Here is a 24,820-nt window from a genome sequence, read left to right on the forward strand (position 1 = left end):
TTCTTTAAATAGACCCAATCTCCTGGATTCAGCTTATGCGTAGCTGATCCTTCTGGGTCTGGAATGGAAGAAAACACTCGGCAATGGAGGTTAGTTAATGTTTTACAGACCTCCTGTACATAACCTGTTAAATTACCATGATTATGTTGTAATTGTTGTGGATAATAACAACCTGTTCTTGGAGCTGACCCAAACAATATTTCATATGGAGTCAGTTTACTAGGTCTCATGGGTGTGGTCCTAATATTGAACAAGACTATAGGTAGGCATTCTGGCCAAGTTCTTTTGGTTTCTGTCATCATTTTCTGTAGTTTTAGCTTAAGGTCAAAGTTCAGATGTTCCCCCTCCCACTCGCCGGGGGGCGATAAGGCACGTGGAAGGCCTGCTGTACCCCCAAATCTTTCATTATATGCTGCATGACTTCTCCTGTGAAATGTGTACCTCTATCTGATTCTATAACCTCAGGTATCCCAAATCTACATACTACTTCTGCTATCAGTTTCTTTGCAGTGGTTTTTGCTGTGGCTTTGCTTACTTGCCAGGCTTCGGCCCAGTGACTAAACATGTCCGTTGCTACTAGTACATATTCATATGGACCGCTTCGTGGCAACTGTATATAGTCAATTTGTAGTCTTTGAAATGGGTAAGAGGCTTTGGGTATAGTTCCTAGAGGTGTCTTGGTTCTTTGTCCTGGATTGCTGATTCCACAGATCCAGCATCCTGCTACAAAGTTTGTTGCAGCTTTATTGAAGCCTGGAGCTATCCAAAGCTCTTGTACTCTATTCACTATGGCTTCCTTTGAATGATGTACTTGTCCATGAGCTACTTGTAACATAGGTGGAAATAGAGCTGCTGGTAGACAGTACTTTAATTCTCTTGACTTCCAAAGTCCATGTTCATCTTCTTCTGCCCCCAATCGTGTCCATTTTTCCTTTTCTCCTTGTGATGCTTGTTGTTGAATTTTGATCAACTCCTCTTCACTGGGCATTTGCTTCACATCTTGAGCTACTAAGACTTGCTCAGGTTCTTTTGATTGTAAGGCAATTCTCTTGGCTTCTGCATCTGCAAATGCATTTCCTTTAGCTTCCATGGTTTGGCTCTTAGTATGTGCTTGTACCTTGATTATGCCAATTCTTTTAGGTAGTTCCAATGCTCTGAAGAGTTCCATAATCAAACTGGCATGTTTGATGGGTTTTCCATTTACACCTTTGAAGTCCCTACTTTTCCAAATAACAGTGTAATCCTGGGACACCCCCCAAGCATAGCGTGAATCCGTGTAGATGTTAGCTGTCATGTTTTCAGCATGTATGCAGGCTTTGTTCATTGCTATGAGTTCTGCTTCTTGTGCTGACATGCTTGGTCCAGAATCTATGACTTCAGTTTCAGTTGTTACTGCATATCCTGTCCTTGGGGATCCATTATCATAATATCTTGATCCATCGACGAACAGGTTCATGTCTGGATTGTCCAGTGGTGTATCTTGGGCATTAGGAAGAGGTAAAGTCTCTAATTCCATGAGGGCTAGGCAATCATGTGGAAATGTTTGTGTTGTATTTTCTGCGTCTGTAGCAGCATTTTCCTCCTCATCTGACGATTTACCATCATTACCATTTCCCCCTCTCCTCCCCTCTTTTGAATCGTTGATGGGAAGGAGTGTAGCTGGGTTTAGTACAGTGCATCTTGTGATGGTGACATGGGAGGCGCTTAATAGCGCTACTTCATATTTGGTAAGTCTGGCTGCAGAAAGATGCTTGCTTTTTTCTTGACTTAGTATTTCTGTTACAGCGTGCGGTACTTGTATACACAGTGGATGATCAAGCACAAGGTCTGTCACCTTTTCCCTCAGTATTGCTGCTGCTGCCACTGCTCGGACACAGGATGGTGCTCCTCTGATAATCGGATCCAGCTGGGCTGAATAGTATGCCACTGGTCTTTGTTTTGGTCCGTATTTCTGGGTGAGCACCCCTAAAGAATGCCCTCTGTTTTCATGGCAGAATAGGTTAAAAGGCTTTTTGTAATCAGGCAATCCCAATGCTGGGGCTGTTATTATGGCTTGCTTTAGTTTTCTTACTGCTTCTTCAATGGTGTCCCTGTTTTCTGCTGACGCCTCCTTTTATTTTTTGTTAATTCATATAGGGGATGCATCAGTAATGAGGCTGAGGGTATCCATTCTCTGCAATAACCAATAAGGCCCAGGAAAGCTCTGATTTCTTTTAATGTTCTTGGGGTTTTTGCTTGAGTTATTGCTTTTGGTCTTTCATCAGTAAGATGCCTTGTTCCTTGGGATATGCAGTGTCCTAAAAAGATAACTCTTTTCTGTACTAGCTGTAGTTTGGCTTTTGACACTCTGCAATCTTCTTCTGCCTAAAAGATGAGTAGTGATGCTGTTTCCTTTTTGCACTTCTCTTCTGTCTGTGCAGCAATAAGCAGATCATCGACATATTGAACTAACTGGGTGTCTGTAAAGTGCGGTCTCCATTTCTGCAGGATTAATGCCATTGTCTCTGAGAAATCTGATGGACTGGTTGCTCCCCCTTGGGGTAATCGTGTCCAACAATATTGTTTACCTTCGTGAGTGAATGTTAGAAACTTCTGGCTTTCCCATTCATCAGTAGATAATCTGTTTTTCCCTCCTTTTGAATCTTGAGATTCAACACCTTTATTGATTAATGTTGGAAAAGGGTTGCTGAGTTGAGGGTAATACATCTTCTGATGGTTACTTGTCGCACTTTGGCAGTGCTACTTCATACATGGTCAGCCTTGCCACTGACAGGTGTTTGGTTCTTGCTTGTTGAAGCTTCTCTGTACCTGCATGTGGACCCTGGATGATAAGTTCATGATTCAGCACTATGCCTGTGCTCTTGTCCTCTTCTAGGACTACTGATTCAGCACTGTGTTTGTGCTCTTATACTCTTCTAGGACTGTTGATGCTATCACTGCTCTGATGCCGGTAGGTGCTCTTTGATTACTGCTGTCAAGCTTGCTTGAGTTGTAGGCCACTGGTCTTCACCTCAGTCCATGATTTTGCATAAGGACTTCTATGTATGGCCTCCTTCTTTAATAGTCAGGTAGTTCTAGGGCTTGAGATGAGGCAACTGCTGTTTCCAATTGTTCAATAGCTTAATTCATCTGTTGCTGTATGTAGGATGCGGACACTCCTCCCTTTCAGTGTTGTCATACAATGCTTGCATGTAGACTGGTGCTAGAGGTATCCATGTTCTGTAGTGTCCTACTAGGCCCAGGAATGATCATCTGACTTGCTTGACACTAGTTGGCATCTTAGCTTGCAGTATAAATCTTTTCCTTCTCACTTTTGTTAGATGTCGGGTACCTTGAGTGTCCTAGGAAGATTAACTCTTGCTTGACTAGCTGCAATTTCTCCTTTTGAGGCTCTGCAGTCTTGTTCTTCCAGAAACTTCACTAAGGACACTGCCCCTTCTTGGTACTTCTTTTAGTAGTGGTGGCAATCAGCAGTTCATTCACATCCTGTATTTAGCTGTGTGTTTTGTGGATAAATCACTTGGTGATATAGCCCCTCCACAGGGCTATCCTGGTCCAGTAGTATTGCTTACTTTCTTCTACAACTGGTACTGCAGGAATGAGTCAATACTGAACTTCTGTTCTAACTTGCTTCTAAATGGCTTTTTTTGTTCTTTCCTTTGATAAGTTTGCTAGAAAGTTAAACTTCTGCTGGTGTGTACTGTATTCTCCTTGGATAAGCCTTAGTACATTGTGCTTCAGCAAAGTCACTGGATATGTACTCCGAGGTCAAGAACTGGGCTGGTATTGGTGACTGTAGTTCTTGCATCTCCTGTCCTTTTAAGAATTTCTGATATCATCAGGTCTTGTGGTATCTCCCTCTGCTGTCTTCTGCGTGTGCTGGCTCCAGTATTCATTAGGCACAAACGTATTTCTCCAGTGGGCAAGGTGACTGTAATCATACCTTCTGCTGTTTCCTCTGGAGACATTATGTTCACTGGGGAGTACCTGAAGAAGCTTGTACTTCATATTGGCAGAAGAAGCATCATTCATTTGTCTTTTGGAACTTTTTCTGTCTTGTTCCTTATTATTTGCTTTAAACCCCGGAGCTTCTGTTGCTTTAAATCATGGCATTATCTCTGTAATCTTGCCATGTAGTACTGACCACTTGTCAGATGTCTTTCTTTGTCCTTCTTAAAGCAGACTTCCTTTAGTCTCCAAACTTTCATGCGACCTTCATATTGTTTCTCAACTTTTCTTTTTCCAATCACCTCTCTTTATGATTCATTCATTATTCTTCATACTTTGTCCTTTCTTTACTTGCATATTCTTTCTCACTGCTGCTGGCATGTCATCTTCTTAGTCCAAGTCCACCCAGGCTGGTGTTCAACATAATGATGTTCATGCTGGGAGTTGTTGTTCCTCTTTGTCTTACTTTTCCTGTGAGAGCTAGACTTGTATAGCAGCTTGTATTTCAGGTTACATCTTTGCTTTCTTGCAGGGGTAGGGCTTAACCTCCCAATCCAGTCGTTGCAATGGCCTGATCTGTAAGTAACCGTAGAGGAATCTGGTTGTGCATAAAAACAGCTCTTGAAACCCTTGTGTCTCCTGTGGGTAAAGTCACTTTTATCGAACTGCCAGTGGTGACTGAGTACACTGTTGCCGACACAGGAGTTGCACACCCTCATATTCTATCATCTTGTGTGTCGTATAGTGACTTTATCATAGTAAGTTCTGATGGACTCAGTCTTTTCCTGTTTCAAATCTGGGGCTGTTGGTGCCCTGAGTGTCTGTGCATGAGCATGGCGGTTCATGTGATGAAATCCAGTTTCCACAATTTGGGCAATGTTCATATCCTTCTGAAACACAAAACTGACATACCGGACACAATCTTTCTGGAAAATATGTCAGTTTATTCTGTACATTATGCACCTGGGCATGAAAAGCTGTAGAGGCTGTGTCTTGATCCCTTGCTTCTCCTCTCCGCCTGATTTGCACCCTTTCGTCTATAGTTCCTGATTGTGGACTATTGTTTACTGGACTCATAGCTTGATTCCAGGTGTCCACCACTCGTTTAAACATGAGGGGAGCTTTAGGTGCCCAGTTTCTTTGGTTTGATCTTGTTGGGGTTTCTTGTGATAAAGTATCAGGACACTGGGGCATACTCTGTACACATAGCTCAGGTAAATCATTCGGGTTTTCAACCACAGATCCTTCCAAGATAGGGCTGATTATTCGCCACTCTTTTCCTGGTTCATCTCTTTTCAATTTCACTGTTAGTGAGCTTGCAGATGATTCAATTCTGTTCATACTAGGGGTACCTGGGTGTGCATGCATGTCTGGGTATAGGGGTGGGGTATAGTGTGGAGGTGCTGTTGCTGGAATCACAGGCAGTGAGTTTAACGCTGGTTGTGGTGCTATTGAGTACTCTGGTACAATGGGGAAATCATTTTCCTCATCTCTTCTTATATTTTCTGCTTCTAATTCTTGTGCTACAGTGATCCAGATGGATGCTTGATCTCTACTATTATGCTTAATTATCCAACTCTTGTTACAGGAGGCCAAAAAAAAACTTGTTTTATTATTATTATTATTTTTTTATTTTTTTTCCATTTCTCTAGGTCTAGTGTCCCTTCTGACAGAAAACCTGCTGTTTTGAAAATTTTACTTATTCCTTTCAGAGCTTTCCTCCCCTCCCTGTTACTAACAATATCCACGGGTTTGAACCCCTCCTGATGTGGTATTTTAGTAACCCCTTATGAGGGAATTAAAATCATCTCCTTTCAGAGCTGTCCTCCCCTCCCTGTTACTAACAATATCCACGGGTTTGTCGGGCCCTGACATCTTTACAGACCGCGCTCCCATGCCTGGGTGAACGTGCGCGGAACCCCTCCTGATGTGGTATTTTAGTAACTTCTTATGAGGGAATTAAAATCTCCTTGTGAGACGCTGACTCTGAAGAATCTCTTCTATCCTTGTACCTAAAGAGCTCCTTAAATCCGTCTGTGGACAAATGACTGGGGTAGTGTTGCCCTTTCCTCCCTGTATTGGTGGAAAATCTGTTAGTACTGCTCCCCAAGTGAGACCTGCATAATAGATTATTTCTTCTGGATCACTGAGATGCATCCTTAATATTACTGTTAAGTCACTCCAAGGGTCTATCCCTCTGCATATATAGACTCCTGCTTGTACCAGTGCCCCTGTTGTTCCTTGTGTTCTTGGTAAATTCCCCACTATTCTTGGAATATGTTCACCTTGTGTCTCTTTCAGACAGTAGCTGTTCTTTATTACTGACCCAATCCTACCCCTTAACTGTCTTGCATAGGGACATACAATATAAACAGTACAATGTGTGCAGGAGAATCTAGTTACTGACACTGGTTTCATTATTCAGCAGACACCCCGACTTCCCCCCACCTTTTCAAAAGCATATTGGCAGAGTACATACAACAGTGCAAGGATCCAAAAACAAGGATGACAGTAAATGCTATATCTGTTATCTGTGTGCACGGCACAGCTGTTTGAGGCTGCACGGGCAAATGGGTCTTAGACCTGGGATTATGTGGTTCCTAGGCCAATAGGTTATGATGTTAGACCAATCATTCTCAATGTAATGTTCCAACAATTCGCTTTTTTTTAAATGACAACCTATTGTACAATAAAATTCATCATCATTTTCCACATAACCAAATGAGACTTCAGTGCTTGTAATTGCCACCAATCTCGGTGCTACAGACCCTTTGTATTTTCTTAACACAACAACACAGGTACAAGATTTGCATACACCTCTTTGGTTATTTCTCAATTCAAACTGTTTATCAGCATTAGAATACACCTTGGCCATACGCCACCTTTTAAAAATGTAACATTTTTCTGGATATTTGATTAATTCCCCCTGTACACTTGTGACAAATTAGCTGAAGATATTTACCCACAATTCAACAATATAACATAAATGTATGGTACCTTAAAAAATTTCTTCTGACTGACACTGGGCTCTTTAAGATATTCTCTGATCTTCCCGACTGGACTTCCCCAGATGTCAAGAAACGCTGATTCAAATGAGCAGGTAGAAATCTACACATTTCTCACTTACCGTTTTTTTTTTATCAGCGGTTCCTGAAAGATCAGAGGATTTGTTGCCAGTGGAGGAGATGCTGGAATATCCCGGACGATGCTCCCAAAATGTTAGGGTCTGTTAACCTGTTCAGGTCTGGTCTATAAACTCTCGCAGTCATCAGTCAGAATTCTGTTCAACCGGTTGGAGGTCAGTAAATGAAAAAAGGACACAGGATCATGTGTAACCTTAATCAAATCATAAATGACCTGCTAGGGGCCGTCATAGGTTTATTTTTTATAGCTTAAACAAAATCACGCTTGCCAATACATTTTAGCCAATCAGAATACACCATGTATGTCTTGAAATACATCGATTGTCATACAATGTTCCAAGTGGCAACTAGAACAGCCTTGAAAATGGTTATTGTTTCATTTATCAGTCTTTCGGACATAAACTCAAAAGATTTCTTTCAACATTCTTCTCAATTAGCCTTGGATATATCTGGTGTTGCTTTGTCCACCTTGGATACATTTAATGTTGCATTGTCCTTGTACAAGTCATGCTTTAAAACAAGATATTCAGCAAATATAGTATTCTGACCAGCTCTGCAATATTTTTCTTAAGGATACATGAACACAATTTGTGATTAACAGTAAATATCTTAATAAATGCGAAAAAGCGTGAATCAATATTTATTTGCTATATTGCGGAAGCTCCTACACCATCATAACTATATAAAATTAAGAATTATTAAGATTAATAATAAAAATAAAAATAATTTTAATAAGAAACCTGCCAGCGCTGTCTACATATTTTTGTTTCCCCACTATATCCGCCAGGGAATAGGAGTACAGGTCGGGTATACCTACGCCCCTATTGATAAGGCTTTGTAGTACCGGTGGTGAGGTCCAGCATAGGGGATTTGGCGCTTGACCTGTAGCCTCACCCCGGCCCAGGGAGACATCTACTGCTGATTTTCCCGCCCTGGAGCTTGCTCACAGTCTCCCGCACTCCCTGACTGAGATGCTGGGTGCTATCTTAGGAGCATAGCTGCGGCTAGTCTCTGGGACTGCAGGGCAAGGTCTCCCTTTTAAAGTCGCCTGTATTCTACATGTCTGTATATGGGGGGTCATTCCGAGTTGTTCGCTCGCAAGCGGATTTTAGCAGATTTGCTCATGCTAAGCCGCCGCCTACTGGGAGTGAATCTTAGCATCTTAAAATTGCGAACGATGTATTCGCAATATTGCGATTACACACCTCGTAGCAGTTTCTGAGTAGCTCCAGACTTACTCGGCATCTGCGATCATTTCAATGCTTGTCGTTCCTGGTTTGACGTCACAAACACACCCAGCGTTCGCCCAGACACTCCCCCGTTTCTCCGGCCACTCCTGCGTTTTTTCCGGAAACGGTAGCGTTTTCTCCCACACGCCCATAAAACGGCCTGTTTCCGCCCAGTAACACCCATTTCCTGTCAATCACATTACGATCGCCAGAACGATGAAAATGCCGTGAGTAAAATTCCTAAGTGCATAGCAAATTTACTTGGCGCAGTCGCAGTGCGGACATTGCGCATGCGCATTAAGCGGAAAATCGCTGCGATGCGAAGATTTTTACCAAGCGAACAACTCGGAATGACCCCCATAAACAGCGTTAGTTAAGAAAAAATTTACTAAATACAGAATATATTGTTTGAGTAGTCTGATATATACCTCCAGTCTAGGACCGCGCTGTGTTATATATATGTACATGTAATAGTTCAGTGCAGTTTTATTGTCATACTAATAATTATCTGCATTGCTGATGTGACTGTGTGTGCCTGTATCTGCTGTGGGGTTTCACTTTCAGTGTTTTCCAGAGATCTATCACTATATTCTGTTCCCTAAGGGGCTAATTCAGGCCTGATCGCTGCTGTGCGTGTTCACACAGCAGCGATCAGGTCTAAACTGCGCATGCAGTTTTTAGCCCTACGATCACCTCTGCCTGATTGACAGGCAGTCGCTGGGCGGGAGGGGTTGGCCGGCGGTGTTTGGCTGGCATTTATTGAACACAGTCCAGGCAACTCAGGCATGCCTGGACCATTGTGGGGGCGGGCCGCGGCGGCTGTGTGACATCACATGCATCCGCTGCGACCCGAGCTGCGATGAGTAGCTCCCTGCCAGCGCGCAGGAGCTGCACTGGTGGGGAGCTACTGTACCAGTACAAAAGCATCGCCGTGGTGTGATGTTTATGTACTTGTGCAACGGGGCAGGGCCTGACATGCGGGGTGGACTAGCCCTGTGCTGGGTGTCCCCCCGCATGTCAGGGAAGCTGAACGTAGATGTGCTAAATTTAGCACATCTACGATCAGTTTCACTGACATGCGGGGGACGCCCAGCACAGGGCTAGTCCTCCCCGCATGTCAGGCCCTGCCCCCTAAGGTGGTGATTCAGATCTGATCGTAGATGTGCTAAATTTAGAACATCTACGATAAGTCACACTGACATGTGGGGGGACGGCCAGACAGGGCTAGTCCACCCCGCATGTCAGTCCCTGCCCCGTCGCACAAGTACAAAGGCGCTATTGTACTTGAAGAGTAGCTCCCACTAGTGCAGCTGCAGCGCACTGGCAGGGAGCTACTCATTGCTGTGAGGCTCGCAGCAGCTGCGTGTGATGTCACGCAGCCACCACCGCAGGCCGCCCCCCAATGGTCTGGGCACGCATGCCGCCTCCCGCCCAGCGACCGCCTCTACCCATCAATCAGGCAGAGGCGATCGCAGGCCAAAAGAGAGCTTTCAGCTGTCTGGCATGCGCCGGCACACTGCGGCTCCGGCGCATGCGCAGTTTAGGCCTGATTGCTGCTGTGCAGAGTACCGATCAGGTCTGACTTAGGCCCTAGGTGGTCGTTTATATAGTGCGTCACAGTATTTACCTATTCAGTTTATTCTACTTTGTACTCAGTCACATAATACCGGATTTATTCGCAGGTGTTGTGTACTGGGGACTCAGTCACATAGTATCGGATTTATTCGCAGGTATTATACTCTGGCTTCATCGTACTAAACCGCTCTCTGTTGCATTTGTGTACAATGTCTAACAGGAAGGGCAGTAAATCTGTGGATGCTCCTGCATCATGCAGAGTATGCGCCAAAGATTTACCAGAGGGGAAAGCTGGGTATGATGGTCTGTGTACCATGTGTCATAGTCCCTCAGGTCAGTCCGCAACTCCTGTATCCAATCAGGAGCCACCCTGGGCTGCGTTCTCAAGCCTACTGGGTACTCTAGTGGAACGCCTAACGCCCCTGTTAAAGGTAGCCCCAGGACAGGGCACCCCTCGCTGATCCAAGCTCAAGCACACACTCAATCGGTCAGCATCAGGTTCATTCATGGCTGCAGCAGTTACCAGTTAAATAAAGAGAGTGAAGTAGGAAATAGCAGAAGCAGATTTTATTTCCTGGAAACAGCATATTATAAAGGAATACATATTTGCATACAGTGTCGTAATTTCCTTACACAAAGCTTATCCTATTGGTTAATGACCTCTTTAATTCTATTGGTTAACATACTTTCTAATCCTATTGGTTAATAAACTCCTATCTTATACATAACATGTTTACCAACGTCTAAAATTTCTATATGTGCTCTTTAAGTAGAATATCTGGGGGTTTTTGCTAACCTCGAAACCTACATATGTCTGGTTATGTTTTCACACCTGCTATATCGCAAACTGACAAATACCCTTTGAAGCTCACATGTCTAGCTGCTGATATTATATTTCTGCTAGGAAATTACCGTAAAATATATTTTAGATAAAGGTCATAACTTCACAATATGGGTTCAAACAAAGTACAATGTCTGGTACTTTTTCCTGTATCAGCACTAAGCTAAAACAATTAGAAACAGATTATCAGATGTCAATTACAAATGGAGTCTTATGAACAAATATGGCTTCCATCTTTATCAACTTCCCCTCTTTGTTTCTAATTTTTACCTCTAATTTACCCTTCCTTTACCTGGTCATTGATTCTATAGGGACACCTACTTTCACGACTGGTGTACCATAAGGGCACTCCAGGCATGGGCTAGTCCATTTAACATCCCTATGCTTGGGCAGAACCAATGTTCCCTATTCTCTTATCCCTAACTACAAGAGAAAGTTCATAAAGGAGAAGCATTTTCTGATGAGATGGAATCATCATAATGTCCATAGTCCTTGCTTAATAGTCCTTGAAAGTCTTTTTGACTCAATATTGTGACAGCAAAGTTCATTAGATTACGTCATCATAACAGTAGGGACAGCTTCTGAGTATCTAGTATGGCAGCTTTCACAGTAGTGTGAGGTGGAGTTATATATTGTAGCTCCTTCAATACGTTCCATATAAATTTGTTGCGGTTTAGCAGTTTCAGCAATAGGTAGAAAAACATTTTAGTGTCAGTATCCACATAATAAGCCTTACAATAAAATATGCAATTAATAGCAAAACAAGTCCCTTAGCAACAATAGATAATATTCCTGAAAAGCAATTGGTTGTATAGTGTTTATAGAACCAAGAAAAGAAAGAATCTGGAAATACACTGATATAATTATGATTAGTAGCAAACTGATATTACAACTGTATTACTTCATTTATCTTTTCATCAATAATATCCTCTGGGTTAGTATCATTAGTTAAATAAGTGCAATATTTAACTACATACACAGTTTGCAATGTGACACAATAGCCTGCAGATACAGTAAACAATTGGTGACAACTGTTTATATTGGTCCTGTTTTACGTTTAATGACCAGCATTTTTTATGCCTATTTGCCTTTACCTGAGTAATTGTTGACATCCTATGTGTAGACATTGCAGGTGGAGTAAGGGTAGTTAGTTGTGTATATATATTTCCTTTTGTTCTGTTATTTTTGGCATAGTTACTGATCATTGCACTATTACTTGACTCCTCATATAAGTAAGGGTCAATTATTACTGTTTATATAAGAATAACCATGCTAACAAGAAGAACTGAGTAACACATTATACATCCCCCAGACCCTTATATGGCCTGGGGCCTCTTAAATTGTATCTATATATTTCGATTATGTATCGTGATTGGATAATACTTCCTTTGTCACTTTCTTGCAATGAGATGCGTTTATTTACGAGTTTCTTTCACTCAACGTGACTGAAGTGGCGGTAGTCAACAGAACTTAAAACGGTCCTTTGAATCTGGGTTCAAGAGACTTTCTTTTTCTTAGTGACCACCCAATCACCTTGCTTTAGTTCATTTGAGTCTTGGGAACAGTTGGTATCTGGAATAGAATCAAAAACTTTGCCGTGCAATTTGGTTAGTTGCTGTTATGTATGCATTACATAATAAGTTAAGTCACCGTGCTCATGTTGCAGTTGCTGTGGAAAATAACATATTGTCCTTTGCAACAATACCAAAATAAGATTTCATATGGTATTAACCCATGCTTTTCCTGTTTCTATAACTAATTTTTATAGCTTTAGTTTTAAGGTAATAAATAAGTTATTCTACATGTTTACTACTCTGCTTATAGGGAGTGTAAAAGGCCTGAGTAACACCCAGATATGACAAAATTTTGCCTAATACTTCTCCTGTGAAATGGGTACCTCTGTTGCTTTCAATAACTTAAGGTACTCCATATCTACATATTACTTCTTGCATTAACGTCTTTGCAACTGTTTTGGTGTTTGCTGCCCTGCAAGGCCAAGCTTCGACCTAATTTTGAAAATAGATCTTTGCACACAAGTATATTTTCATACCCAGAACATTTAGGTAAATTGATAAGGTCTATTTGTAATCGCTGAAAGGGGTAGCAGGTTTGCGGGTACCTTTACTACCTTTTCTGGGTTATGTAAAGCACAAGCTACACACCCTGCAACATAAGCCAAATAATAATAATAAAATCCTCACCATTGCATCTTTTGATTGGTGAGTTTTTTTCATGCAATATTTGTGCTAAGACTGGGTAAAGTGAGCGTGGTAAACAGAGACGGTTTCCCACCATCCATCTGTCACCGTGTATTTGCCCACCTAATTTTTCCAATCTTTTTTTCTCCTTGCCTTGGGCCTGTGCTTGTAATTTGCACAATAACTGTAAATCTAATGACTCTGGTGTGCCAGTTAACATCGCCTGAGTGTCTGGCAGAGGCTGGACTGCTGCAGCTTTTGCTGCCTGATCAGCTAAAGCATTTCCTCTAACCTCTGCAGTATCCTCTTTAGTGTGTGCCTTGACCTTTATGACTGCTAATTTCTTTGGCAATTGAAAGGCAGCAAATAATGCCCTAATACAGTCTGCATATTTAATTGGTTTTTCTGAAGAGCCTATAAAATCTCTGCTCTTCCAGATAACCGCATAGTCATGGGCAATACCAAAGCAGTACCTTGAGTCTGTATAAACGTTAACTGTTTGACCTTCAGCATAAATACAGGCTGCAATCAGTGCCCTAAGTTCTGCCTCCTGAGCTGAACTACCTGGTTGCTGGGGTTCCTGTATTAAGATGTCTGTTTCTGTGGTAACTGCAAAACCTGTATGCGGTTCCCCATCCACATAGTACCTGGAGCCATCCACAAATAAATGTAAATTTGCATTTAGTAGAGGATGTTCCTGTATGTCTGGTGTACTTGCTGCTTCAAGGTTCATCAATTCTATACAATCATGTTCTTGATCGTGTGTAGAAACTGAAAAACTTGATTGGTTTTCTGTGCCTGTCATTTCATCATCACTCACACCATTCCCCTCACCACTAGAGGCAAGAGATTTTTCTCCTCCTTTAGCTTTCCCCTCTTTTGAAACCAGCGGCAATTATGTAGCTGGGTTCAAAGATGTACAGCGATTGATGGTGACATTGGACGGTGTGAGCAGTGCTACTTCATACAGTATTTGGTCAATTTAGCAGCAGATAAGTGTCTTGATTTTAACTGACAGAATGTGTATAGCTGCCCATGAGTCAGTTAAAATATGCATTATGTTTTATTTGGGCATCATATAAAACTTGGAGTTTTTGTGATGCCCCTGCAATCCCTTTTTTGCAATATGTACTTATACCTAAAAGGATATGAGTTGTTTACATGTTTGAGGAGGTTTAACTTCTGAAATAATTTTCCTCCTTTTTGTAGTGATATGCTTACTATAAGCAGAGATGCAGTGTCCTAGAAATTGTACTTTGTTTTGTGCATATTGTAACTTATTTTTATGTACCTTACATTTCTTTTCATATAGGAATAGCAATAAGGCTTGACATTTGGGTTTTATTTAAAAATACCTTACACTTGTTGTTTTTTTGGTGGCATCATATAAAACTTAGTTTACTGTGATGCCCTTTGAATGTATTTTGTACAATAGGTGATTAATTTTAGAAATGACTTAAGCTGTTGTAAGGTGCGTCATAGAGATATTTCTAAAATAAACCTTCCTCCTTTACTGTTATATGCCAAGCATCAACAGTGATGCAATGTTAATGTATGTTTACCTAACATCTTTCAGAGGTATTATTTATGCATTGTTACAGTTTACAGTTACAATCTTGATTTTATACCATGTAAATGTAATTGTATCATGAGGGCAGACTTTTATCTTAGGGGTATGGACTATAACTACAGTTCTGCCCACTTCTCATACCTAGTTTACCTCATCACTTGGCCCCACCCCTTGTAATAGTTACCCAAACACTTCCTGATTCTCTGGCATTTCATTACACACTGTAACTGGAACAGTAACGAGCTGTACATTAAAGAAAATATTTTCTTACATCTGTAACATGTTTCTAATTATCTACCTATGAACTGTTACTCTTTTAGACACAGAGATATTAATTTTACTGTGGAGATTTGTTTAATGCAAATACATGTCATATTTTTAGTCTTATGACAGCCCTTTGCTATTGGCTGGGGCAATATTCATTTGGCCACAACACATTTCATTATACTTATTCAAAACTTTATATTAAGAGAATACTATTTTACACACACAAATACAACACTGAGAGTGAGCCAGCACTCTCCCAACTCCGAACAGGGGTTAGCTGGAGTTTAATGATAAACCATTAGAACTTACATAATACATTATATCACACACTTTTATTGAAGTCTACAAGTCATTTGTAGCCACTGAGTCAATACATATTTACCAATGTAATTTACAGACTATATATTTTGCTATTCTGTGGCACAAAATGACAGAAAAGTGCAAACACACTGATTGCAATTTATGAATAATTTTTTAACACAATTTGATAAGCATGCAGTTCCAGAGACAAAAGCAGACTGAAACTGAGACTTTGACAAAATCAGCCTGAAATTGAGACTTTTGGACCCCGAATAAGTTTTACCTAATGACGGACCAGACCAGCCCACATGGGAAGGCAAAGAGGAGTAAATAATAGATTACTTCACCAGCTGGATTTATGTTTGCATTTCCATGCCACCTGAGTCCAATTGTCCATCACTAAGCAGGATCCAGAAAACTTATAACCCTTTTTGGATTCTATTTATAGGTTTAAATTATTCTTAATTTCCTTATATGTCTAATGAACTTCATAAATTGTTGTTTAACATCAGGGAGTTCTGTAACTGTTGTTATATTAACAGTTCTGAATTTGTTTATGGCTTGTACCATGTTGTGGTTCTGCGCCGCTCTGCCTGCGCTGCGTTACCATCCACAGCTGCTCCAGCAGGTGTGATTGAATCTTGTGTGCATACCGGATACAATCCATAGGGGACTGGTCCCTCGGGTACAGTATATGCTGGAGGTGCAGATGCCAGACAAGAGACCACACATCCAGTTTGTTTAGGATGCACTCCTGGTCTTTTGACATTACATGCTGTGCACTCTTTAGTTTGCCAATGTATAAGTCTGGGGCATACACATTTTCAGATATAATTAGTAGGTCTTTTATTTTTTTAACACTGGCAACCATTCACTGATTAACTTTTTAGATTTAACAGATTTCCTAACATTTGGTTCTTTACAGGGCTTACATTTATAGGACCAAGGTGTTTATCTAATTGAACATATTGTATCATTTGGTGGGTTACAATGTCTACAAGTTGGACATGCCCAGTAAGGATACCCTTTGGTTTTCTTGGGACCTCTACGTCTCATTGTTTCCTGTCTTGATGTGTTTGCATTATCCCAGTCATCCAAATTTATTAGGGACATTTGTTCCTGAATTTGGTCTACCTCTTCTAACTCTTTCTCATACTGAAGTAACTCACCCGTGTCAATCCACAACTCAAGCCTACGCTCCAGTTTATTATCCTTCACATATCTCCCATAGGTTACTCTGATCTGTTTCAACCTGTCCGGGTCCAGAGTGCCATCAATAGACAACCCTGCCCATTGAAACAACCGCCTCATACCCTTCAAGCATTGCTCACCATGTACATTCTTCATAATGTCCATGGCACTCCGAGGTGCTTCATCCGAAGGATAAGTATTTGTATTTCCCATACTTATTGGCCAGTAAGTATTCAGAATCCGGGAAATATCAGTAGCCTGGATCTAATGGATCCTCTGAGATATAACTGTGAGGAAAATTGCCTGGAGCAGAGGTGATTTGTAACCAATTTTTACCTATGTCACTATCCTTTGGAATGAAATGACATCCCATCAATATGAACACATCATCTGGGTTTTCTCTATTTTCCCAAACCCCTTCTTCTGCAGAGTACACTACTGCTTTTAAAACAAATGGATGTCCTTCTCCTAACGTATGTATGATAGCTATGCAGACACAATCCTGACAGGACATTTAACTTGTAGTTGCTGCACGCACCTGTCTTTGGTCACGGACCACAGAGAAAAAGTTTTAAATGATTTCCGTTCCTCTTTTTTTTTTCCAACTCTGTACGCTATGATTTTTAAAGCAACAGGAAGTACTTTGTTGAGGTGCCAGCAATATATGCAAGTCAGACGTTTCCTAGCAATGATATTTTACCTTAACTATAGCTTAGACTTATGTTATATGCAATATACTGTTCTGAATCTTCCAATTCAGACAGTATATTTGACCAATCCCTTCCAATACTTTAGGAATAAAATGACAACCTATTAGTATACAAATGTCAAACCCCTCTTCCCACGGTTCAGAGAATAAGGGTGATTCTCCTGGACTACAAATATAGTTTAAATAAAATTTCTGATTGTGGTATGCTTTTACTAAGAGTACTACACACTTACAAAGGGGACATGTCTGTTTCATAACTCTGACTTATTTTTAAAGTCTTTCTACAATATCCTACACATATAAACACATATAAGTAAAAGAATAGAAGAAAAATAAAAAAAATCAACCTGATTACTGACCAACCATTATGCACAATCCCCGATCCCTGTCTGACAACAGAACAGCTGGATAGTTAAAGGAATGACAGTCTGGAGATAAAATATCTCTACGTACCATGCGCATGGTTTTTGTGAGTCTCAGTCCAGCAACTATCCACCCAGCCGTCCGTTGTTCAACAGGAGATGAAGATCTCGGATTGGAAAACCTCCAAATTGTTAAAGGTAGCCCCAGGACTGGGCACCCCTCGCTGATCCAAGCTCAAGCACACACTCAGTCGGTCAGCATCAGGTTCATTCATGGCTGCAGCAGTTACCAGTTAAATAAAGAGAGTGAAGTAGGAAATAGCAGAAGCAGAAGCAGATTTTATTTCCTGGAAACAGCATATTATAAAGGAATACATATTTGCATACAGTGTCGTAATTTCCTTACACAAAGCTTAATCCTATTGGTTAATGACCTCTTTAATTCTATTGGTTAACATACTTTCTAATCCTATTGGTTAATAAACTCCTATCTTATACATAACATGTTTACCAACGTCTAAAATTTCTATATGTGCTCTTTAAGTAGAATATCTGGGGTTTTTTGCTAACCTCGAAACCTACATATGTCTGGTTATGTTTTCACACCTGCTATACCGCAAACTGACAAATACCCTTTGAAGCTCACATGTCTAGCTGCTGACATTATATTTCTGCTAGGAAATTACCGTAAAATATATTTTAGATAAAGGTCATAACTTCACAATATGGGTTCAAACAAAGTACAATGTCTGGTACTTTTTCCTGTATCAGCACTAAGCTAAAACAATTAGAAACAGATTATCAGATGTCAATTACAAATGGAGTCTTATGAACAAATATGGCTTCCATCTTTATCACCCCCTATGGGACCAGCTGTACCATTACAGTCTCAAATAGTCCCTATGGTTAATCCGCCTTCGGCGGAAAACTTGTCTAACCAGTTGCAGCAGTTGACTCATTCCTTGGTCAGACAAAAATATATCTCCGGTCCCATGTCGCTGGGTCATCTAAGCAGACTGCTTTCTCCTCACAATCCACAAATCTCTCAGATGTTTCATCTGAAGAGGAGGGGGAGCATACTGTCCTGTCAGACACTGAATCAGGCGTTTCTGACGAGGATTCTACAGTGCAAATTAACTTCCCTGCTCTAATGGTTGCTATTAAGCAAATCCTACAAATCACTGATGATGAGGATTGCACTACTGTCACCAAGAAAAGTGACATGTTTAAACGGCAGAAGGTGGCTAAATATCTGTTACCCCATTCTGACCATTTGGTTGACATCAGGCAGGAACCATGGTCTAATCCAGGGATGAAATGCCCTCTCTCTAAACGGGCCTTAGCTCGCTACCCTCTCCCTGCAGAGTTATGTAACAAGTGGGAAAATTCACCGCCGGTGGATTCTCATGTCACCCGCCAAGTGGTGTCATCAACTGTGTCACCACTGTCACTTCACTGAAAGAACCAACAGATAAACGTGTGGAGGGATGCCTGAAATCTATTTACTCCCTGACAGGTGCTGTACATAGACCCACTATTGCTGCCTCCTGGGCTGCTAAAGGTACTGAAGCATGGGTTCAGGCATTAGAGGAGTAGCTGCCCGAGGATATATCTGACAATGCCAGACCTGTCTCACATCACCACATCACCACCGCTTCTTATTATATTGAAGAGGCATCCTCTGAGATGGGTGTGTTGGCAGCCAAGGTGTCAACTACGTCTGTCCTTGCTCGCCGTATTCTGTGGTTGAGGTCATGGAAGGTGGACCTGGACTCCAAAAAGACCTTGGAGGTACCCCTTTTAAGGGAGACATATTGTTTGGGGAAGACCTAAATTAAATTGTGTCTGAACTAGCGGCTGCCAAGACTGCCTTTCTCCCAAATACTAATCCTTATGCACAGAAGGCAAAAGGTACCACTTTTCATACCTTTCGACCTCAAGGGAAAGCAAAAGGTCAGGCATACCCGAGACAATCTCATGCTTCCAAAACCACTAAGCCCAAGATGAAGCAGTCCTGGGCGGCCCATCACCCTGCTTCTCAAGAAGACAAACCTTCCGCATGACAGGGTGGGCATTCCCCTGGGGGACCCCAGGGTGGGAGGCCGACTTCTGCAGTTCACCCAGGTCTGATTGAAGATCACTTCAGACTCATGGGTGTGAGAAGTTGTCTCTCACGGGTACGCAGTCTCTTTCAAGAGATGTCCCTGATAAAGCTAACTATTTATCTTATTACATTCACTATAAAATGAGTAAGAGACTCAGTACGCAATTGGCGTATGGGGTACCGTAAGGGTACGCACTTAGCGTAGCAGACGCTTAGCCGTGGTCGAGACGCACATGCGACACGCTCGCTCACAACTTAACGCGTGGTATCGAGCACGCTATAGGCGGCCGACTACCGTAATGCTACGCTACTAGCGTAGCGTACGCTCGTGACCACGAGGAGAACACGAGCGGCGCAGACGCTCACGGGATAACACTCAGTAAACCTTGTATGCAACACAGTGAAAGATTGAGTTTGTACTGTAAACCTTGGTTTTGTAATGTGAGCACAATGCAATGCTAATTAACCTCTATTGTATGAAAGCCTCTTGAGCGATTGAGACACTCTGAATACTCTCAGCAATGTAATAAACACACAATACCTTGCTAAGGTTCCAACACCTTTACTAACAATATCTAGCTATGTAAAAGTTAAAACAGTTAACAGTTCATACACTACAGGCTAACATCAATATCTAAGCAGGCTAACTACACATAAATATACAATATCGTCACAATCTTATACAATAACAGAGAGAGAGAATATGGCAAATACAAACAGAGATTTAGAATGGTTACAGAGAATAACTTACACACACTGGGGAATGATCGCTGTGCAGTCCTGGTACCAGCTCCGAGTTAGTCAAGATGAAAACCGTTTGTGGAGAGAAGACTGAGCTGGTCAGGCTGGCTGTCCTTATATACACTGCGTACAGTATACTACATAGGGACCTACAATCTCATTGTTCATTGGACACAGGAATGTCTCCCCGCATCATAACAAAAGGTCATAGGTTAGTTTGAACAGGTGGGCTGTGACTATATCAAACTGCTCAGGTGGGAGGGAATCTGAGAATTCCCACCGCATGGATAATGAACCGCAAATATAGTAAATGTCCAGAAACCACTAATAGACATAACTATACGCAGGAGCGATTAATCTTTACCTAACCAGCACCGGATTGTTTCTAATAAAATGTTCTTTAGTTAGGTACCAAACACAACTGCTCAAACCCTGTCTGTCCCTTCGTACCATGAAAAGAGGAATTCCTCTGTCCAGCGACCAGTTACATTAAACAAACTAACAGTCATTATTAAGGGGAACATTATCTATAAAACATACTATTTGGTTTTATTATTTAACGATTGAGTCGCCCGCTAGACGCACACAAACTCTACCGTAAATGCACATACCACGCGCTTGAGCGCATGGCCGAGGAGGCGCCATCACGCAGCTGCGAGTATCCGCACGCACGGGAGAGAATGTGCACGTGCAGCAGGCACGCGCATGAGGTGAATATATGGCAACGTGTCGCATGATATTTTTCCGACTTTGACAGTCCACCCTTTGGCAGTCATCAATAACTGCCACTTCCTAAAACAGTTCAAAAAGAAAAATATATGTCATCATGTAAATACCATTTTATGATTGGGTAAAGGGAGGAGAGGAGCAGGTGGGAAAAAGTATGACCTAGTGAGATAGTAGAAGCATGTGTGTATGAATCCATGTTTGAGGGGTCATGTATCATCGTGCCGTACGTGTTTTAAATCAAGCTTCGAGGTATTGCGAAGTATACATTTGAATTCCTTCTTATCCCGTATTACGGGTCTGTGGATGGGCTGTCAAACTTTACCGAGCTCTTTTCGGCTTTTGGTTGCAACAAATGGGGGAGCACATTTAGTTGATGATACATGAATGGGGGGATATGTGAGTGCTGATATCTGTATCTATATTCCCTATCGACTATGTGTGTCATTACCTGAAGGTTGTAGCGGTGAAGATAAGAAGCAATTATTATAAATGCAGTCATAACCTATGTGAGTTTAATATGCATTCGCCGATTGAAGTCTTGTCTGAAGTCTTGTCTTGATGTACATGTTGTCTGATGTCTCTCGGTGCTTTTGCTATAAATAACGAGCAAAAGTTGTTCCATTGTCCATAAAGTTACAGTCTCTAAAGTGTTGGGCTATCGTAAAAGTTAAAGTCACTAGGGAAATTGGGGCTTGTAGCATAGTTCATCAATGGTCTGTATAAAAGAGGTTGTCAAATTCTTCTTCCAAGCGGATGTCTTTGTACCTTGGAGGAAAACAAAGGAGAAACGGGTGAAAGAAACGGACCGTGGAATCACATTTTCATCACAACATTGTCTCTATCGTTGGGTCATAAATCAAATTAGTTGTTGTTATTACAGTGTCTTCGCTCCTTAAACTCATCACCCTGATATTAATTTTACGCTTCGCTAAAACCCGAACGCATCTAAATATCAGGCCAACCAATATGACGACTCCTAGAATACACAAAAGAAATTTCCCTACATCCATAATAATACCTTGGGCCCATTCTCCTAAGCCCGAGAACCAATTTCGTGGGTTCAACCATGACACCCAACTGGTCAGCTCATTACCCACAGCAGTGAGTGTGAGATTGTGTTTCCTTCGAAACTCCCACTTTAATTGTAAAATGTCATCCATCTTTTGGTCTATGACCTCGGCTGGGTCCTCCGTGCTGTTTGTAATGTACGTGCAGTACTTTATTCCATATTGAGTTGCTAGGGTAACACAATACCCGCCTGTCACAGCTGTGAGGTAATTGAGAATCATCCTATGCTGAACCAGTTCTGTTTTGTAGGCTTGTAACTCTTTCCCAGTGTACCTGAATGTGTCGTCATACATTTCGGTGATATTGTCTAATAAATTTGCAAGCGCAGATATATATTTATAATTTATCACTCCTCTGGCGGTACGAGTGATATCTAACGCGAGTAGGTATTGAATCCCGGTGGATTCATGGATCAGATCAGAGGCTGAATGCTCTGTCCTCTCTATCAGGTGCCGTTTAACGACGTGCTCGTAATGAGTGTGAGTATAAGGAGCTTGGGCACTGCGGTGAATATCTTTCATTTTGTTATGGGTTACAGTCATTACTTCAGGCAGTACTTTTCCAATATAGCACAATCCCTCTGAGTTTGTGGCAAGCCACTTATATGCCTTCCTCCCGCATATGAAATATGCATCATCGGGGAGAACATATGGGACGGAGTATGACATTATCATGTTACAAATTTTCCATGTGAAATCTCCTAACCCTAACTCTCCCATCTGTTTAGTACACGTATCAGGTTGTACGATATGTGCACAGTATCCTGGTGATACTTCTCCAACTCGCATGGTTCTACTTCCTAGAGTGTACCTATACCGGAAATATTTTCCATGGTCGGCTATCTGGCGTATAAGTTCTGTGTCTATGGGCATTCTGTCGGGTCTGTATGAAAAGGTCATGGTTTGATTACTCCATGACACTTCCCAATTTCCCGGCTTTCGGGGATTGGAAATGTTAAAGCATACTAAGGACCTATCCACATGATATTGGTGGAGCTTCAAACTAGGAGGACTAGAGATATTAAACCTCTTGTCCACCGGCCTCCCACCACTTAGCTCAAGTACCTCTCCTACAGTTAAAGGGAATGGTACTAGTCCTGATTTACTATGACCTTGAGGTACTTGAGAGCATACCCAACAGTCTGTCTGGTTTAACACTTTACCCACTAAGGAGTGATAGTCACTCAATGGATGCCGGTCCATGTGAACATTAAAACTGGACTGACATTTCTTTATGCACCCATCCTCAACTATATTGTCACAATGCCTACAGATGCAGTTCTCTTCAGCTAACAATCCTTCACAATTTCTTCTATTGTCAATGCTACCAGATCGTTTTCTGATACTCGCCTTTGCTCGGAGATTATGTTGCTCTTGGAAATTTACGCCTGCATCCTGGTCATCAGAACCCATTCCCGATCCTTTCTCGACCTCCATGGTACTCTCACCGAAACAGACTGCTCTGGTCAACATCATGGTCAACAGGAAAATCTGGATCACAGTCTCTTGGGGCAAGTCCATCTTAGAGGAGTAAAAGGAGAAAAATAAGAAGGGGGAAAGGAAATAGGAGGGAGGTGGGAACTGGAGAAAATAACAAATGGGAAAAAGAAATCTGGCTCGACAAGCTTCCGGTCTTATTATTCTCAGCGCTCAGGTGTCGTCTCAATCCTCCCTGAACAGACACTCTAGTGATACAACCTCTACCGTCTGTTCTTTATCATGGGACCTCTCTGGGTCAGTGACCTTTATACAATGAGACGAATGGACCCAAGTATCTCTCTCGGCAACCTTCAATGCTGTTGTGCTGGTCAATAAGACTTGATATGATCCTTCCCATCTGTCAATAAGGCAACCTGAGCGTAGAAAATTCCGTATCATTACATAATCAATGTCATGACAATTACTGTCTGGCAGATCAGGAATCACCAACTTTAGATTATCATTCTGATTCCTCAATTGCTTACTCATCTTAACCAAATACTTTACAGTTACTTCATTGTTACATTTCAAATCATTCTGGGGGTTAATCATAACATGGAGTTGTCGACCAAACAGAATTTCAAAAGGAGATAGATTAAGAGGGGACCTGGGAGTGGTTCTGATGCTGTATAATACAATTGGCAAAGCTTCAGGCCATAACAGTCCTGTTTCAGTCATTACCTTGCTCAATTTATTTTTAATAGTGCTGTTTACTCTTTCCACCTTCACACTCGCCTGGGGGCGGTACGGAGTGTGCAGCTTACTATTAATTCCCATCAACTTACACATTGTTTGAAAGACTTCACCTGTAAAATGGGTACCCCTATCACTTTCAATGATTCTAGGGATACCATACCTACACACAAATTCCTGCACAATTTTCTTTGCAGTAAATACAGCGGTATTTGTGGCCGCGGGAAATGCTTCAACCCAATTTGAGAACACATCAATACAGACCAATACATATTTTAAATTTCTACAAGGTGGCAATTGTATGAAATCAATTTGTATTACCTGAAAAGGACCATCTGTCGGAGGGATATGGGATGGCTCTGTCGGTATTGCCTTTCCGATATTCTTCCTCAAGCAGGTGAGACATGTCATCGCTCTTTTACCCGCATGGGAAGAAAATCCTAGGGCGCACCAATAAGCTCTTACCAACTTACACATTCCTTCTTTGCTTAGATGAGTCAGCCCATGTGCCGCTTCCGCTAGACTTGGAAGGTATGCTCTGGGTGCCACTGGCTTACCCTGTCCGTCTGTCCAGAGTCCTGAGGACTCCTGGCCATATCCTTTTGACCTCCAAACTGCCTTTTCTTGTGGTGAACACAAATTTTGCATTTCACACAATTTCTGTGTGTTTACAG

The sequence above is a fragment of the Pseudophryne corroboree genome, chromosome 8, assembly GCF_028390025.1.
Source record: "Pseudophryne corroboree isolate aPseCor3 chromosome 8, aPseCor3.hap2, whole genome shotgun sequence".
Taxonomy (NCBI): Eukaryota; Metazoa; Chordata; class Amphibia; order Anura; family Myobatrachidae; genus Pseudophryne; species Pseudophryne corroboree.